We start from the raw sequence: 20,315 nt of genomic DNA, 5'->3' as shown, positions 1-20,315 counted from the left end.
GAATATAGTTTGAGTCAAAATAAAAAAAAAAAGAAGCTTTGACTTGATGTAATATTAAGAATCGCGTCTTGGAATGGCAAAAGAGTCAGAAGAAGACATCAGGTGGATGACGTTGTATATAATCCATCAAGTGCTCGTTAATTCATTTCTCTTGGAATGGCAAAAGAATCAGAAGAAGACATCAGGTGGGTGACGTTATAATAATCCATCAAGTGCTCGTTAATTCATATCTTGATTGATGACGTATGGGTTCTAGTCTTCTAGACAGTTCCCTCGTTTATTTGATGGTTCCAAGTTCCAACTTCTACTATTTGCCACTAAAAAGTAGTCCCTCATCACACGCCCAAACTTATCCACATTTTGTAGTAGTAACCAAATTCCAAGTTCTACTATTTGGCCCTGCTATGCTTTTAATATAATCCAAGTTCCATCTGTTCATCTATTTTCTATAAGAATTAATGCCTTTTCCTTTTCTCCTTCTTCTTTTATACAAACAGTATTATTATCAATCTATCATCAGATGCATCTTACCAGGTAGATCTGATTGGATGGTGGAGAACTTTTTGGAAGCTAAAATAAGGTATAGCCAAAAAATCTTGAATTAATTAGTTTGAGGATGGTTTTCAAAGAAGGACCAGACCGGAAAAACTGGGACCGGTTTCGGTTATCCTTAAAATTGGATTTTTCCTAAAAATCGTTGATTTTGATCAATAAACCACTGATCCGGGTGATTTATCATTCGAACGATTTTGACTAATTTTTATTTTATTTTTTATTTTTTTTTAATTTTTTTTTAAAACAGGCCGACCGTTTGACCCGGTAACCGGACCTCTGACTGATTTGGTCTCCGGGTCAATTTTAAAAACCATGGTTTGAGGCTTTCAAAAAACCAAAAAAAACTTAAATTATTTATCTCTTTTTTTTTGCTGCAAATTAATGTTTTAAAAGCTGATTCATAGGTTAAACTGTTTTTGTCTCCAAGTTACAGGTCGCCCATCATGCCATGTCAGCATACTGCATACGTAACATGTATTTTGTCAATGAAATGGGTTATATAACTATATTTTAATTCAATGTTAAAAATTATAATTTGAAGCCAATTTTTTTTTTTATGAAAATAGCAGGAGAAATCCATTTTGAAAAATTACCCAAAATATTAAAAAAATAAAACGATGTTGTTAAGTCCTCGCCTAAGATGAGCAGAAATACTGACAAGATTAGATGAGGCCAAGGATCAAATTACTCGCTTTGAATCAATATCCTGCTTAATACTTTAATAGGATCAAAATCAAATTACATTCCTATCACTATGGAATGAAGGAGTAGAAATGGCACTGGATTCTGTTCGTGACTGAACTCCACGGGATTCAAACACCATCCCTTCCTAGGAGTTTAGGAATCCCCAGAAATTAAAACTGTAAACCGGATGTTTTAAATTCTCAACCACCTGAAAATTTCACCTCTACCATTCCATTTCCACCTGGGACCCAAGCGGCCCGAACAACGAAATGGTGAAATGAGGTTGTTACCTTTGCCTCTTCTTATCCGGATGTTGGTGGGAAGTAGGAAGTACAGGAAGAGGCTTCCTCCCAGGGAACCAGCATGCACTACAAACTCAAATGGACTACCTTCAAAGTCAATATAACTAGCGTGGCTAGTCCAAGCTTGTAATAACATCAATTACTTTAATTAGTTAATCATTTTCTCTTTCTGATGAAAGGAAACGGCTCATCTACGCAACAACTCCAACCCCAACGGCCCCATTCTCTCAAGTCTGGGTTGAAGTTGAATGAACGAACGCGTGTCCCAGGGAAGCGTTTAAGCCAACAAACCCCCCCACCCTCCAACTGTCTCCTTACTACATGGCAGCATTCATATTGCCCACGTAGCATCACCAACAAACCTGATGCACAAGTTTAACAGCACAATTTGGAGTAGATGTAACGACGGGTGTTGAATACGTGATCCATATGCCACAAGGAAAAAAGGATTATTAATTGCCGAGTTGGAGAGAACCACGGCGAGTTGCCATTCAGATCAGCATTCGACACTCCTGATTCAGTGCGTTTTTCTCTTCGAGTCCATTAAAGTTTTGACACGTCATTCACTGTTCTACTAACCATTACTTGCAACCGGCTGAAATTTTATGAGTAACAAAAATAATTTTAAATAAAAATTGATAATTTTTTAAAACTAATATGACAGAAATTTCCAAAACCCTCACATTCTCATACTCTAACCTTTTTCACCCATCCGCACCATTAACAGCAACAAGCCTTTGTCAACGGTGTTCAACCTACAACAGAACGGTGATGGGCAGCACGACGATTGTGGATTTTAACGGTAGTAGCAACGGTGTTAGCGAAAAGTTTCAAACATCAAGAATATTCAGAGGAAAGCTGATATCTATATCTAGGGTTTTTCATTTTTCCTTCTTGAATGCCGATGATAGAATATTTTTTTTTTATTTTCTTTTTAATTTCAGCAAATAGTAATGTTGTATGAATGTTTGAAAATTCTTTTCCTCTCTATCTATTAAGTATTTCTTTTTGGTTTTTATGTGTTATTTCACATTTGTTGTTTGAATTAACCTGTATTGGTTGTTCAAAAAACTCCAACCATTAATGGGAAGATAAAGTCTTCTTGCGGTTGTGACTTTGGACCTGCAAGACAAACCCAAGACACGAGGCTGTCTTCTTCTTCTTTCATGCAAATGTTTTTTTTATACGGACAAAAAAATCTAGAGCCCTCATGTTCTCTTCTCTACTCTCAGACTTAGACCTTGCTCCCTAAATCAATAACAACTGTAGTTTACCCCTGTTTTGGCAAGCCAAATGGCAAAATGAAATAAAGAGAACTAAAATACAGATAAGATCTCGATATCAAAAGAATCGTTCAAGGGTGCTCTATTCTATTATTGCTTCATTTTCCTCATCGATTTTGCTAACTTGAATCACTGGCAACAATGGGATTAAATCAAGGGAAATGATAAGCGAGAACCAAATTTTAGCGTCCACAGGAAGTGCCTTGGCCTTAGGCATCTTCAGTCCAGGCAATTCTACCAAGCGGTATCTCGATATAGTACAATAACATTTTCGTGTCAGCTCTGCAAGTACTTGGCTCGGGAGCAGATCCTGAGCGAAGTCAAGCGGCTGATGCATCAATACCCAGATGAGGAACTGAGAATAAACATGACCGGCCACAGCCTGGGTAGCGCGCTAGCGATGCGAAGTGCTATTGACATAGTAGAGATGGGCATGAACGTGATGGAGGAAGGCCAGGTGATTTTGGTGATAGTTTTCTTGTTCTCAGGACTGAGAGTCGGGATTGTGAGCTTCAAGGTGTGGGTGGAGAGGTTGGGGGTGAACGTTCATGACACGGTGCCAAAGGTTTTAAGTACATTGTTCAACGAGCACATGCCGGAATTGATTCACTGGTTGGTGCAGTGGTTGTCGTGGTATTACTCACATATCGGAATAGAATTCATACTAAACCACGAGTACTCTTTTTTTCTCAAATTTTTATTTAAAAATATTTTATTAATCATAAAACTTCAACCGGTTGCAGGTGATGGCCAGTTGAACACCGATCAACGTGTCAAAATTTTAGTGGAGCATTCGGATAACACGTGGCTTAGATTGAGCCGGTAGGCATGGCCAATTAACTAACTAATTAATTATGCGGTAAACGCGGAGATCTAGTCCAACTGTGGCCAGATCATCTTTTTGAAGAGAAGATTCATGAAACCCTGTCAAGGGTCAACGGAGAAAAATGTGGGAACCCGACAAAGAGTGAGGCTTATCCGAACCCACAGGCCACAACCACAACCGAGTCGGGGGACCAGAGGGTCATGACTCATGAATATAGACTGGCCGGATTGGAAATGCCCCTGGTTTTTGGCCAAATTGAGAAGAACGAAGAAGAAGAAAGAAATAAGAAAAAAAATAAAGAAAAATGTCCCAAGTTTTTTTGGTAACCAACATTGGGAAAAAAACAATATAGACCTACCATGTTGGATGTTCCATTTCCATCCACATTGTCTGTAGTACCTATACCTACCCCATTTATAAAAATGAGCATGAGCATATTTCATATTTCTAATTTTACCCCTAAAAGATCCTCAGAAAAAACCTATTTATATGTTAAAAAAAGGTAATAGAATGCAAAGTGTTTTATTTATAAGTTTTCTAAATGCCAAGAGGTTTCAACCCGTGTTTTGTGTGTTCTAAAGAGTTTTTTCAAAACTAGAATCAGTTTTGTTTCTTTTTTATCAAAAGTCAAAACCATTATTCTCTCTCAAAGATACCATTATCATGTTTGTAGGACAAATCAGGCTCCGTAAACGTGGTTTTCGCATTCCAACATCTTGCTAATTAAGGGAGCGCTCTTTTTTTGGATTTTGAGAGGGGGAAAATTGGTCGATGGGATTTTGGTTCCCATTGACCAAGAATCCCATGTTCTTTTTTTAGATTTATGTGAGGACCAGGGAAATTTTATTTTCTTGGGTACCATTTACCCATGTAAGTGATACCCATCTCTAGGTGGGCAAATAACTTTCCCACCTAAGGGGAAAGGCAACACTTGAATGGGATAAAAATGCCCCATTTAATAATGGATTTTTATGGTTAAAATGGTCATTGCCTTATTTACATGAAAAATAAAAGAACATGGGTAAATGCACTTATCCCATTAAATGTTTCCCAAGAAAAACTTACCCATGTAACTGTATTTATCTAACTTGCCGAAAAGCGAACTTGGCCTAAGAATTGTCTAGCATGTAAAGTAATTCTGCCCAATATACCAATCAAAGGCCCTTAACTTCTGGTTCTAGCATTCCAATAGCTTGCAGTAGAGAGTTGCATAGCAAGTACGGTATTTTTACCCAATGTATTCTTAATTATTTCTCTATAATAAAAAATAAAGGATGTTGTAGAACCCATCGGATTAAACTTAGTCATGCATGTTCAAACTTCAACTAGATGCACCTGCAGATTAAGTGGTTCCTAGCCTAAAACATGCTCCATGTATTCAGTTGATTGCTGCAAAGACATTTTTCCTTTGATTGATAAAATTAACTTTAGGTATCCAAGAGTTATAAAAATCCATGGTGGTTTTCTTGGCCCAAATAGATCACAATTGAATGTTTACCTTACCTCTTTGTGCTTGATGCATTGAGATGACTCATTCCATTGATATTTTTATCCAAGCCGTCTCCTATTTGCCTCAAAGATCATGCCTTAAATATCAATCCTCCAAGTTTGGGAAGATTCCACTTTTCTTAACCAATTGTCACCCAACAATTTCCATCCACTGAATTTTCATAAAATTGTAAGTTTTGGAATGTTGTTCAATCTCCAATGTGATTGATATTTTACAAGTTAAATATTTGAAGGACAAGTTTTATTGATTTATTTCTGCTCTATGGGAATATACAGTGGAGGGTAGCCCATTGTGACTGTTATAAGTGATTCACCCATGGGGCCAATTGTGGTTGTTAATCCAAGGCTTTGATTGAATGGTGGTATAAGACCTCATCTTCAAGTAAAATAAAAATGTCGGTCATTAGGTGAAAGGAATAATAATAGGGAATACTACTTAAAGGGTAAGATATATTCTTCATAGATATAATCTATCCACCTTGTTACTAAGGCTAAGGCTTACTTTGAAATTTATATTATTTGAGTTTATGGATTTTAAGGGGCGTGCATTCTTTGTCTTCTATTATGTGAAACAACTCAAGAACTTACATGGTTATTATTTTAATTGGTTTCTTTTGCATTTAAATTAATATTATCTATTTGAGTATGCTAATTTTAGGAGAGTTTTGACTTTGGCTCTTTGAATGGTTACTTTGAAATTTATATTATTTAAATTTGTGGATTTTAGGGGACTATAGTATCCGCTTTTGTGAAACATGGTATGGATTGTTATTTTAGCATTCAATTTTATATTATATTGCATGTTATTTTAATTGGCTACATGATTTTATCATTGCTCTTTAATGGCTATTTTGGTTTCAGGTTTGAAAGGTTAGAAAGATATCTTTGACATGTGTTTTAAATTGTTTTTTCTTTTATTCTATCAATGAGGCCATTTCCTTTAGGCCCCGTTCACTTTTAGGTATGTTACTTACCCGAGTAAATGCAATTACATGGGTAAATAAGGCAATGATCATTTTAGCCATGGAAATCCATTATAAAAAGGGGCATTTTTGTTCCATTCAAGTGTTGGTAACTTCCCCCTTATGTGGGAAAGTTCAAGGTTCAAAATTTCGATACTCGTTTTTTACCTTTTTTTATTTTTTTCCAAAACTAGTTCAGGGGAGCCAGTCTAGGACCCCTCCATCCCCTGAACCAGTCAGAGCCTCAATACACCCACTGTAGGGGTGCATCAGAAGGGTCCCGGAATGATACGTATCGATACTTTGAAACTTGGGAAAGTTATTTACCCACGTAAAAGATGGGTATCACTTTCCTGGGTAAGTGGTACACAGGAAAATAAACTTTCCCTGATCCTCACATAAAACTAAAAAAAGAACATGGGGTTCTTGGTTAATTGGAACCAAAATCCCATTGACCAACTTCCCCCTCCCCAAATCCAAGAAAATAACGCCCCCTTAATGGTTATTTCTTTCCCTGCTGATTTATAGAATCTGATAGGTCACTATTCAATCAATCTTTATTTCATTTATCTAATTTGGTTTCTTTTATGTTTGTTGGTTCATTGGGCCACTTAAATTGCACAGTTCCTTCAAAGATTTTTTGTTTTTTTTTTTTTTGTTTTGTTTTTAGTTTCTACTGATCTCTTTGTGGAAAGGTAAAGCAAAAGCCCCCTATACAGCAAGGTACTACACACTAGGTGTATACATTAAAAAGTAATGTTATGACAGTTTACAAAAAGGAAAAAAAAATAAAAAAAAATAATGGATTTTCCTTTAAATAGCCTATTAGTTGTCAATCAATAATAAATTGAAGTGATGAATTATCCTTTCCTTCTTTACCCTAAGGCGGAGTATAAATATAAATACATACAAAATAACACAAAATACAAGGTTTTGTGCTCTACATATTTGTATTTATACTCCTTCCAAATTGAGCCTAATGTTTTAGCTATATGAAAGTTTTATTTTTTTAGTTGCTATTTATTTTCTAGGTTTTTCTGTGTCGCAATTATGATGATGTTTTCTATGGTTAATTTTAATCCTGAGTTGTGGTCAATTCTTGAATTTGTTATTGACTTGAATTTTATGAGCTTGAAAAGATCCTCTTATAAATTAAGGTGTGCTTTCATGATCTCAATCCATAGTTTTCTTTTCTTATGTTTTTCAAATATTTGATTCTCAATCATGTACCGGGACTTGTGTTGCTAGTGTTAGGATCATGTGGCATGCTTTGGATTGTTTCAATGCTAGAAACCAAACAAAATGAACATTTTGATCAATGACTTATCACTATTTGTAAACATTTCTTATGAGATGGTTAATTGATGGACACTCATTGGACAACAAATAGAAATGTTTGTGTTTTACATGCATATTGATGCTTAAAGGTGTGGCAAGGCAATTAGGTTGGTTAAAGGGATCACCTTCTAGAATCAAGTAGGTTTTTGATATTCTCATTCATGGCTGAATGGAATACTGGGTTAATTGATTTCTGTTGGAAACTAAGAAGAATTTTACACCTTTTTAAATTTGACCAAAGAAAAACTAAAACATCTCAAATTCTATCGAACAAAATGCTTCAAAACAATCAGTTATGAAATTTATTTGGGCACTTATAGACTTCCACAATTTTATGCTGGATTGAGGAATTAGCTTTTGCAAAAGCTATGGAATCATCAAGGCAATAGTTAAAGATGTAGTCAAGATATCTAAACTCCAAGAGATTCCTTGCAGAGGACCATTGTGGAATTGATAGTGGGATAGCCGTTCCTTTGTTTGGTTATTTGTTCTAGATGGAAAGAGAAGTTAGAGTGTTTTATCAACTTTAGATGGTGATCTCATGAAACCAAGAATGGCCGAGATATTACTCCAACATATAACTGAAAAGTGAGACAGGAGCGCAACAGTAATAATCTTAATATCTGACTTGTAGTGACACTAGTTTTTCAAAAAAGAAAAAAGAAATTCTGGAATCGACCATGCATGGTAGTACCATACCATATTTCGTGTTTCTGGTCATGCTCTTCAAGTGATCGTAAATTGATAGAACGAAGTGCAATGTATCTTTCTCTAATATATAGACTACGGAGTAGTCATAGATGAGCTGTGAACTGGCCCCTCAATAACTCATAACTCATCATGCATTAATTTGTATTCAATGCATAAGAAGCTACAATAGTTGGCATAAATCCCATGCGACAAGAATAACCTGATTAAATGTGCCTCCTCAAGTGGGAGCCTCTTAAACTCTATAATTATCCGATTGAATGAAAATTATTTAGGCAAAGCGCGTTGCATTTTCATTTGATCGAATGGAATTAGAAAACGCATTTTGCCCATTGGATCAAATCCTGGATACACCACAGTTTGGGGGTGGGGGATGTCTTACAGGCAAAAATTCTGTTGGATGACTACTTGCAATAGCAAAGTGTGTAGAATTTTTGCTTCATGTGACTATACAAGGGAACCTATTCCAAAGCCGAGGTCGCATTACCCGCAACCATATGGTCGCAGAACAATTCAACGACCCCTAGTGAAAAATGAACCAACTGTCAAACCACCATTTGCAATAAATGCAACACATCAAACAATGGTGTGTTGGCAATTCACTCGCTGTATTATTCTCAATCCTTTAAAATTCAATGGCAAATCTGTAAATTTGGGAAATGATGGGTCGTTTTAGCTTTTATTATAGGCTTTCAGTCAGCCGGAGTTTTTAGACCAACTAAGGCAGGGTGAACATGAGAAAAATGGGAATGTGGAGGAAGCATCCGATGAAAGCCGGAATTTGGAACTTCTGGTAAGAAGAATTCAAACGAGAAACATAAAAACAACGACCTCGGTCCAAAACACGTCTAATGTCTATGTATTCCAACACTATGTGGAAAATTCGGAATGCAACTGTCTATCTGGTAAAAGGGTGTTTTCGTCAATTCAAATAAAATAATATGCCTAGGAAATATAGCCGTGTGGGTTGGGTCTTATGGATAAGCTCTTTTGCGGGTTTACCCTATCTTCGTTTCTTTTCTCTTTCTTTATGCCTTCAGCCTTTTGGATATTATTATTTTTTTTAATATAATTTAAATTTTGAAAATTCTCTTCACCGCCGCGACTTTGAATGTTCTCGACCTGCTCACACAGGCTTTCTCAAAACGCGCCTCTCTCCCCCTGGTAGCTATAAATAGCCTTCTCCCTCTTCTCCTTCTCTCTGCGTTCATCACAGTTCTCTTCTTCTCGTCTTTGACTCGTTTTTTTTTTTTCAAATTTATCCAAAATTTAAATATAGAAAAAAAAATGCTCGATTTGGATTGGAAAACAAAGATGGTATCGTCCGATATGTCCTGCACATCACCGAAACTCTCCAATAATTCTCGCGTTTCGCTCCCCTCTCCGCTTCGTGTCGTCGTCACCGATTTATCCGCTGCCCCGTCATCTGCTTGTCTTGCTTACGAACAATATCTTCGCCTCCCTGATCTCTGCGGGCTATGGACATCCAAAGAGTTTCCCGGCTGGAAGAACGAATCCATTCTCAAACCGGCGTTGCAAGCCCTCGAAATCACGTTCCGGTTTATCTCGCTCGTCTTATCCGATCCTAGACCGTACGCCAACCAGCGCGAGTGGAAACGTCGACTCGAGTCCCTGACTACTCGCCAGATCGAGCTCATCGCCCTCCTCTTTGAAGATGATGTCCAAGTCGCCGAGACTCGTGGAACTGCGCCTATCGTCGATGCCAGCTCATCTAACGGTGTCTTGGCTCGTGATAGGAGCTCGGCTGTGTGGAAGCATCCGGGTGGAACTCCCGTCGTGAGTCGAGCCAGCGAAGCAAGCTTGCTTCCTCGGCTAGCTACCTGGCAGAAATCAGAGGATATCGCTACCAAGATCTTCTTCGCCATCGAGTGCCAGATGCAGAAGTGTCCATTCACGTTAGGTTTGGGCGAGCCGAACCTTGCCGGGAAACCTAACCTGGAGTACGATCTCATCTGCAAGCCCTCCGATCTCCATTCCCTTAAGAAAAGCCCATCCGATCAAAAGAATCTCGACAACCACGAGAACCAGTACCTCTTTACTACTCACCAGATATTGGAATCATGGATCTTTGTATCTCGGGAGCTTCTCCGACGTATCGGTGAAAGAATAGATGCCCAGAATTTCGAAAGAGCAGCAAGCGATTGCTGGTTACTTGAACGAATCTGGAAACTTCTCACAGAGGTGGAGGATCTCCATCTTCTTATGGATCCGGACGATTTTCTCCGCTTGAAGAACCAACTCGGTATCAAAGCATCGGTGGAATCCGAAGCCTTTTGCTTCCGGTCCAAGACACTGATTGGAACCATCAAATCTTCGAAGGATCTGAAGCACAAGGTCCCGGCGATCTTAGGCGTGGAAGTAGACCCAAAGGGAGGGCCGAGGATTCAAGAAGCAGCAATGAAGCTATATCATGGACATAGAAAGGAAGATATCGAGAAAATCGATCTACTTCAGGCGTTGCAGGCCATCGAAAATGCTCTGAAAAGGTTCTTCTTCTCGTATCAGCAGCTAATAGGGATGGTGATGGGCAGCTTGGAAGTAAAAGGAAACCGAGCTCTGGTGTATATGGATTCTTCTGATGCGCTGTCTCAGATCTTCTTGGAACCAACATATTTTCCAAGTTTGGATGCTGCGAAGACGTTTTTGGGGGACTTCTGGCATTACGAGTGCGGGATCGCCAGTAAGAATGGATCCGACAGAGATCGGACCAAATAGTAGTGAGACAAATGTTGGAGAAGAACTCGGTGGTTGACTCGGGATGGAGTTGTAGACTCGTCTGGTTTACCTCACCCAACCGAGTACAACGCCGTCCGAGTTCGTTTTGAAAATTATAATTATTGACTTATTTTTGCTGAATTTTGTAGTTGAATATACTGAATTCAGTTTACATTTTGTAACAATTTTAAGATGATTATAGAAAATGTTATGGAAATTCTTTTCTTGGACATCGACCTATGAATATCCGGTTTTTGTGGAAAAATAGTTCCACAAATTGACTTATTTTTGCTGAATTTTGTAGTACCAAACAAAAAGGCATTTTTTGGAGCACCGTTTTTTTCAATGTGGCACTGATGCATCATTGTTTTCTGGAGCAATGACATTGATGCTAAATAGACGCTAGATGTAACAGTTGTAATAAAATTTTGGTTTCCAAGCATTATGTTGTTGGTTTTGATATAAACGGCAAAGCGAAACTAAAGCTCAGGTATTTCAACTTAAATTTCATGTTGAGAAAAATAGAACCTAAAAAAATGAGAGAGAAGAACTTGGATGAAAAAATTACCATCTCATGTCAGTGAGCAAAAAGAAATCTCTTATTTAATTCAATATTAGGAAAAATAAGCTAAAGCACATTTGCTGCTATTATATTGAGGAATAAAAACAATACAACTGATGCTGATCAATCCGAGGTGGTGCACGAACTGAGGAGAGCAACCAGATAGTCCTTGCTGTTTGGGCGGGGCCGAGCTACAAGGTTGAGGCCGTGCTTCAAGACCTGTGATCAAGGAAACATAAGTTATCCCCGAGTAAGGACTATGGTGCTCAAGTCAGTAGGACATGATGGATGGCCGAGCCAAGCTATAGGGATGTTGGCCCGAGCTAATTTGTAGTATGGGTATTAGAAGATGGAGATCCCTTACCTCGAGCATGAAGTACCTTTTTATAGCCGAAGATCCGTGTCTTGATTGGATTGGGATTCCGAGGTTGTCGGGATGAGGTTAGCCGCCGATGTATTCGGGATAGAGTCCCATTCCCCAGCGGAGTTGTCTTTCCTTATTCCTCCTTATCTGTAGTTGTACTCATCCATATGGTGTGTAGTTGACGTGGCTGGAAGGATAAGATGGAGGGCCACAGTAATAGCATAGCTTGGCCAAGCTAGGTTGACGTGGCCGAGCTAGGATGACGTGGTAGGGTGACAGTCGGCGGCCACGTGTCTCACAGGGCCAGCTCAGCCATGACCCGAAAACCACTCCCCCAGTTCTGAAGTTGAGGAAAGAAATAGTCCAATTCGTTCTTCAGCTCGAGAACTTCAAGTTGATGTGTGGATGGGCGTCTAGCCCCTTTCGTGTTCCTCGGTGCCTGTCGCAATCTTGAGAACAGGGCAATATGGAAAATGGCTAAGGAATCTTCCCATTGTCGGCTGTAGAACTCTAAGAGCTCTAACTTTGGTATCCGAACACCACTCCCCCAGTTTTGCTGCTGAAGATGGGGAGTGCTTGGCCCAAAGTGTTGCGCGGTTGCATAGCTCGGCAGGGAGCCGAGGTGTCGAACTAAGCTCCCAAGTTCATCCTGGTGGAGTCGAGGAACATCTCTAATTCCAAGAGGAAGTTGAGCTTTGGAGTTGGGTCAATATTTTGGACTTGAGGCTGCTATAATGCTCGGCTATGATGTGTCAAGCTTCCGAAGTCAGAGCTTAGCTTGACCGTATGCCGAGGAAAGGCCTTTTATTGCCAATCGGAGGCCGAACTTTGGAATTGAGGTTGTGATGCTCGGCTATGGGGCACCGAGCTGCGGAGACGGGTTCCTTTGGGGTTGTCGGGTTGTGGGACCGAGGTTGTTGCGATACTTGGCTATGACTTGCCGAGCTCCGAAGCTGAGAGCTCCCTAGGTGTCAAGTTGTTGTGATGTTCGATTGTGGCTTGTTGATCTTCAAAGCTGAGGGCCTTGCCGGTGTTGAGCTATTATGATGCTCAGTTGTGGTCTACCAAGCTTCGAAGTTGGGGGCTTCGCAGTTACCGAGCTATTGTGAAGCTCGATTGTGGTCTGTCAAGTCTCGAAGTTGAGGGTATGCTCTTCAGCTGAGGAACTTGTTCTTGAAATTTCGGTATCCGAGCACCACTCCCCCAGTTCCAAAGTCGAAGAGTGGGAAGCTCAGTTGGAACAAAGTAAGGCCTTCTTTGTTGTTGGGTGTCTCGAGGAAATCAGGGTAGCTGGTTGACTCGGTGGGTCTGGGCGAAACTCTGGCACGCACGTCAGTGGTTGGATTGCTGCTACGGGGTGGGCCAGAGCAATTAATGCCCTGGTCGTTGCTTGTCAAGGTCACCGCTTCGATTTCTGAGGCTTTGCACATGCGGTAACAGTCGCGTTGATTGGTCATCCCGAGAGCTTTCTCAGGGTGGCACTTGATCTTTGTCGTAGATTTGGTGTCGATTTGCATCCCTATGGGCTATAAGAAGGGGAGAGGGGCATTCTCCCTTCGCCATTTGCGAGAGGAGTTGCTCGGATAGCTCGACAGGGTGTTGTCATCGTTGCTCTGCGCTTTATTTTTATTTGTCGACTTCAAGTTCGGTAAGATGTCTTCCTCATCTTCCCATTCTTCTTCCACTTCTAGATCTTCTGGTTCTAGTGGGTTCGATTACGAGTCCGAGGTTGGGGTTTTTGAGGATACCAAGGTTCTGGAGGCCGAGGTCGGTTCCTCTAGTGTAGAAGTCGAGCTTCCACTGTAGGCTGGTAGCCAGTTTGGCACCACACCTTGTGCATTGGGCCTCGAGGGTATGGCTCGGATCTAAGCTATGTATGACATCCTCAAGGATTTCCGAATGAGGTGCCCGCAGCTCGGTGAAATGGCAACCGATGCTCAACCCGACGAACTTTGTGTGTGCGAGAATAGTTTGGAGGATGGGGTGAGGTTTCCTTTGAACGAAGGGATTGCCGAGGTACTTGCATGGTACCGAGTACTGCCGGTGCAACTGATGCCGAACTCCTTTATGTTTTTGATCGGCCTTCTGTCCTACCGCACTGTCCGTGATATCGAGTTGACCCTGGGTATGGTGAGCTTCCTTCTTCTGCTCAAACCTCATCAGTAGGGCTATTACTATTTCTCGACTAGGAAGGACGTCAAAGTGTTGGTCGGGGCTCCTTCCTCTGTAAAGCACTGGAAAGAGACTTTTTTCTTTGTACACTATCCTAGGGGTCTCCCCTTCCCGGCCGTGCTATAAGAGCCAAGAATGAGAGTGCCCCAACCTCAATGGTTGGTGCTTACTTGGAAGGAAAGGTCGGCTCTGAGCATGATCAACAAGATAGACGTAACTATGTATACATGCTTGGAGATGCTGATGCTCGGCGGGTTGATGCGCAGGGTGGCTGGTCTGTCCTTTTCATTGGTTTGTCTTCTTGTACTTTCTTTGCATCTTTGTTCTCATACTCACTATCGCACTTTCGTAATGCAGGTATAGAGATGGCTAGTGAAGAAGATATTGCATGCGCCGGATGAAGGAGAATCACCAGAGCAAGAGCCAAGCTGGCGCGGTACTGTAGGTTCGTGCCGAGGTAGTTCCTCCCCCGAGGTCTTCCGAGAGGGCGCCTCATCAGCAGAAGAGAGCTCGGTGGTGAGGGAACGATGACGAGGACGTGGTGGTCGTGGAACCCAGGGAAGCTCATCCGATATCTTTCCCTATGCAAGTTGAGGTGGGTACCAGCAGTAGCTCGGAGTTCCCGAGTAGCTACTCCGTGGGATGATGAAGGCCTACATCACTGAAGAGGCCAAGAATTCTGGGAGCAACACATTAGAGTGCTCACTCATCCAGGCTACAACTCAAGTAAGTTCATACTTAAGTATCTTTGTTTGTTTTGAGTGTGTTTCCTTGTGCTAACACTACTTTTGGTGTCTACAGAATGCATGTTCGGTCGTGGTTGTAGTTGACCGCCTTTGAGAGTTGCAGCGGTGGTATGAGAAGGAACATTTTGAGTACCTGTAGTTGAAGGCGCAACTGGCTGAGCTTCAGGCAGTTGGGAAGCGAATTGCTGAACTGGAAAAGGAGGTGGCCGAGAAAGTAGAGTTGGTTCGTGGTTTAAAGAACGAGATCACCGAATTGAAGGCAAAGAGGGAACGACTGAAGTAGGAGGCCACCGAGGAGGTAGTGTCGTGGTACAAGACCTCGGTGGAGCTTCAGTAGGATATGGATCAATATGCTCCATCTTCCTATGAAGTAGGCTTCAATGTCTTCTGGTGGAGAGCGTTGCACCACTGTCCCGAGCTAGTTGTTGTTGCGTAGACCTAGGAGGCCTACGACGATGAAACACCCTCGGCCTCGGATGAGCTTGGTGGTGAGGAAGGCAAAGACGGTGATGAGGAAGGTGGAGATGATGAGGCCACCAACTTTCCTTACGCGGATTGAGTTGCTGCGGGTCTCTTCTTTTTCCTTTTGTTGATCTTGTAATGGCTCGACATGTCGAGCTTTCACCTAATGTACTAGTTATTTTTAACTTAATGAAATTTTCTATTTCTGAACTTGTGTGCAACTTGTTATACTTTTAACTTAATAATAATATTTTGTTTCCTCGGCCTTGCTTTGGTCGATACCTTCAGCCTCTGACTGGTGAAGCGGGAGTGCATTCCGAGCTCTCATCTTTGGGATGCTTAGTTTCTGGTCTCGGGAGCTTTTGGGGCCCTTCGAGGGCTAACCGTTGCTCGGTTAGCTCTAGTCGACTTTGGTCGGTAGACAAGCGAGTTTGGTTGACCGTCCTCAGGTCCCGAGGGATGGGGGCGTTCTTCTCTGCTTTAGGCTCAGGCCATTCGTAGGTCAGCAGAGTTAGGTAGGTCGGTGATGCGCTGCCGAGCTATGTGTTGTGGGCTCAAGTCGTTCGGAGGTCAGCTGAGTCAGGTAGGTCGGCGATGTGCTGTCGAGCTATGCATTGTGGGCTCAGGCCGTTCAAAGGTCAATTGAGTCACTGGGTTATGCCAAACTACATATGCATATCATGATCGTGTAGCTCGGCCATGTAGCTTGGTCGTGTAGTGTGTGTGCTTTGTGCGGTGTGCGCGCATGTAGTGCGTTGGGCGATCAACGTTTTGCTTGAACAAGGTGCTCTTTATTACTACTAAATTATTGATAGTACATCCGAAGGTTTCCTATGTTCCAACTCCTCAATATTGGTCAGCCATCCAGGTCTTCAAGCCTGTAGATGCCCGGTCCAAGAACCTTGGTGACTCTATACGGCCCTTCCCAGTTCGGTCCAAGCTTTGGCACTATGACTTTGCAGAGGACGAGGTCGCCTGTCTTGAACTCGCATCTTCTAACTTTAGTGTCATAGTACTTCTCCATCCTCTACTGTTGTGCTACCATCCTGACATATGCTCGATCCCGGGCTTCCTCGATTAGGTATAACTTTGTGTGGAGGTCCTTGTCATTCTGGTCTCCATCGAAGAGCTCGGTCAGGCTAAAGGGTGTCTCATCGGTGGTTGCCCGCGGAGTAGTCCTATATGCACAGAGTATGCTGAGTAGTTCCTCGACCCACCTCCCCTTGGCCTGGTCTAGCCGAGTCTTCAGGTTGTGCAACAAGGTTCGGTTGGTCACCTCAGTCTGAACATTGCTCTGGTGTTGGTGTACATCCGTGGTCCGATGGTCGATCTTTAGGTCAGAGCAGAGGGCTTCAAACTTTCGATCAGTGAACTATGTCTCATTATCTGTGATGAAGATGCTCGGAATGCTGAATCGGCAAACAATACTTTGCTAGAAAAAATTCCGGGCATTATGCGTAGCAATGCGTGCTAGAGCTTCAGTTTCCACCCATTTGGTGAAATAATCCACCGCCACCAGGAGGAACTTTTGTTGAGCAACCACAGTGGGAAAGGGGCCGAGGATGTCCATCCCCTATTGTGCGAATGGCCATGGGTTGGTGATTGGCTTCAGGGGGATTGCAGGTTGGTGGTGGAGATTAGAGTGTTGTTGGCAACTGTCGCATCTTCGAACTAATTGAGTTGCATCCTGCTTCATCATCGGCTAGAAGTAACCTTGACGGAGTGCCTTGTGTGCCAATGTGCATGCGCTAGGATGGTCTCCACAAATATCCTCGTGCATCTCCCTGAGGACATAGTGTGCCTCGGATGGGGAGAGGCATTTCTGGTAGGGGAGAGTATGTGAGCGGCGGTAGAGCTGACCCTAGATAAGGCAATACCGGGCTGATCTGTGCTGGAGTTTCTTTTCTTCTGTTCGATCTTCTGGAAGTGTGCCTTCGCGGAGGTACTGTGCTATGGGGTCCATCCAGGATGGGTCATGTTGTATCGGGAGGATGAGGAGAGTTGTCTGCGCGATGCTTGGCTGGGCCAGAGTGTCCAACCGTGTTGTTTTGTTGAGGTCGGTTCTCGAGGAGCTGGCTAGCTTGTATAGCACGTCAGCTTGTATATTCTCGGCTCGAGGAATCTACTGGATGTTGAAGTGCTCAAGTCGGTGGATGAGCTCTTGCACCTTTTGTTGGTAACTTGACATTGTGGGTGTTCTTGTCTCGAAGGCTTCTACTCTTCGAGAATCACTGAAGGCTTCTACTCTTTGAGCTCCCAGGTCTAGGGCGAAGCGTAGCCCAATGATCAAATCCTCATATTCAGTTTCGTTGTTGGACACTTTAAACTCGAACCTGAGGGCATGCTCTAACATCGTGTCATCCAGGCTGAGGAGAATGAGACCAGCTTTGCTGCCTTGCCGATTGGATGAGCGATCCATGTGCAAGGTCCATATTTGTAGTTGCGAGGTAGGATCCTCAGTGGTGAATGTGCATTCGGTAATGAAGTTGGCTAGGGACTGAGCTTTGATCACGAGCTAGGGTGCATATTCATTGTCGAACTCACTCAACTCCACGCTCCATTTGATCAGGCGTCCAGATGCTTCCGGCCTTTGAAGGACTTGCTTGAGCGGCTGGTCGGTGAGCACTCGAATGTTGTGGGTCTGAGAGTATGGTCTAATCTTTCTGGCTGAGGTGACCAGAGCCAGAGCCATTTTCTCCAAGTTGGAGTACCGAGTTTTCGTGCCACCAAGGACTTTGCTGGTGTAGTAAATCGGCCTCTATACCCGGTCTTCCTCCTTGACTAGTACCGAGCTGATGACCTCATCTTCAGTCGAGAGGTAGAGCAATAGCTCATCCCCTAGGCTCGGCTTGGTGAGGAGAGGCGGTGAGCTCAGGTATTGCTTCAGTTCTTGAAAAGACCGTTCACATTCCTCGGTCCATTGGAAGTCCTTCGGTCGTTTGAGGGCTTTGAAGAAGGGCAGACACCAGTCCGCAGATTTGGACATGAACCTATTAAGGGCGACTATTCTACTGGTGAGCCATTGTACATCTTTGTGGGTTTGGTGCAATTGCATGTCGAGGATGGCCTGTATCTTCTCTGGATTTGCCCCAATCCCCCTTTGTGTTGCCATAAATCCTAGGAATTTACCCAAGCTGACCCCGAAAGCACATTTGGTCGGGTTCAGCTTCATCTTATACTTCCTGAGGGTATGAAAGACTTCCTTTAGGTCAGCAAGGTGCTACTCAGCCTTCTTTCTCTTCACTAACATGTTGTCGACATACGCCTCTACGTTTTGTCCGAGATGATCTTTGAACACCTCATTCACCAATCGTTGGTAAGTGGCGCCAACGTTCTTGAGGCCAAAGGGCATGGCATTGTTGTAATACAAGCTGCGATTGGAGATAAAGGTTGTTTTCTCCTGGTCATTGGGATGCATTCGGATCTGATTGTACCCTAAGAAGGCATCCATAAAGCTCAAGAGTTCATGGCCTGCCCTTGCGTCGAAAAGTTGGTCGATCCTTGGTAGAGGAAAGCTGTCTTTGGGGCAAGCCTTGTTTAGGTTGGTGAGGTTGATGCATATCCTCCACTTCCCATTGGCTTTTTTCACCATTACGATGTTGGCTAGCCAGTTGGGGTACTTGACCTCCTGAATGAAGCTGGCGTCGAGTAGCTTTTGTACTTCATTTACAATCACCTACCATCATTCTATTGTGAAACTCCTCTTCCTCTGCTTGATAGGTCGATAGTGGGGGTCGGCGTTCAAACGGTGTGTGGTCGATACCCGGCATATCTACCGCCGACCAAGCAAATACTTCGGCGTGGTCTCTTAGTAGTTGTATAAGCTCTTCTCGGAGGTGGTCATTTAAGAGAGAGCCGACCTAGACTGTCCTCTCGGGGTCTTCTTTGCTAAGTGGCACCTGGATGAGGTCTTCGACACGTTGGCCACGTTGTGTCCTCACCTTATCTTGAAAGTCATAAGCTTCTGCCATTAGTGTTTCTGCGGCTGATCGTGGTCCTCGACAGGAGAGAAGGTAGCACAGCCACACGGTTCTTTGATCTACATGTGCTACCCCTATGCCATATTCGGTGGGGAACTTAATAGCAAGATGGAATGTGGAGACTGCAGCCTGCAGAGCATTAAGGGTCGGCCTACCAAGGATGGCATTGCAGGAAGAGGGGCAATGAACTACTGTGAAGTCCATGGTTGTCGCAGTAACGTCATCGTCTCTAATCAGTAGGGGAAGAGTTATTTTCCTAGTGGGTAGGAGAGACTCCCCAGAGAAGTCCATTAGGGGAGTGTTAACAGGGGTGAAGTGCTCTTTGTCGATGCCGAGCTTTTCAAATGCGTCCTGAAAGAATACATCGGTGGAGCTACCCGTGTCAACCAGGATCTGTCTTATCTCGAGGTTGGCCACCTTGGTTGTAATTACCAAGGCGTTGTCATGCAGGGTCTGAACCCCTCGGAGGTCATCATTGGTGAATGTGATGGTTTGGCCACGCTTTTTCTTGTGCCCCTGGTTGTCGATTTCGCACAGTCGTGCATACTTTTTGTGCCCCGAGCTACTCTCCCCTCCTGCGGCGATTCCACCTAATATGACATGGATCACACTAGCAGGGGGAGCTCGGGGCGGTGGTCGAGCATCCTCCGTGCACTATTCTTCATGTGCCGGCTTCTTGCTCTTGATGAACCCGCCGAGGTATCTGTGCCTGATATGGTCTTCAATGTAGTTGCACAGGTCGAAGCAGTTATCCGTGTTGTGATCATGATTTCTATGGAAATCGTAATACTTGTCGCGATTCCTCTTGTTGCTTTGCATTTTCATCTTCTTGGGCCAACGAATGTAGTTATGGTCATGGATTTGTATCAGGACTTTAGACCATGGCATATTGAGCGGCGTAAAGTTTTGATAGATCAACAGAGGCTTCCGTGGTCTTTGGTCGGGTTGGCGATCTTGCCTCTTATGGTCCCGTTATGATCTTTCTGACTTTCGCTCCTCAGTATCTCTCCTCCTTGTGTAAGGCCTCTCTTCTTCATCCCGTAGTTGTGTTTGCGCTTCGTTTGTGTTGATATACTTTTCTGCATGGCTCATTAACGCAACCAGGGTATGTGGGAGGTTCTTGGAG

The 20,315-nt window shown here is 42.9% G+C and overlaps 1 pseudogene across 1 annotated transcript; it reads left to right on the top strand.

Moving 5' to 3' along the window:
• The first annotated feature begins 8,379 nt into the window (after positions 1 to 8,379).
• Positions 8,380 to 11,133, top strand: LOC148868931 (nematode resistance protein-like HSPRO2 pseudogene; annotated as a pseudogene). Its single transcript, XR_016107499.1, has one exon. The product of XR_016107499.1 is annotated as a nematode resistance protein-like HSPRO2 pseudogene (transcript).
• Positions 11,134 to 20,315: the final 9,182 nt, after the last annotated feature.

Source organism: Nelumbo lutea, chromosome 2 (genome assembly GCF_056320005.1).
Source record: "Nelumbo lutea isolate HS-2025 chromosome 2, American lotus-T2T, whole genome shotgun sequence".
Taxonomy (NCBI): Eukaryota; Viridiplantae; Streptophyta; class Magnoliopsida; order Proteales; family Nelumbonaceae; genus Nelumbo; species Nelumbo lutea.
This window is presented reverse-complemented; position numbering and strand designations above follow the sequence as displayed.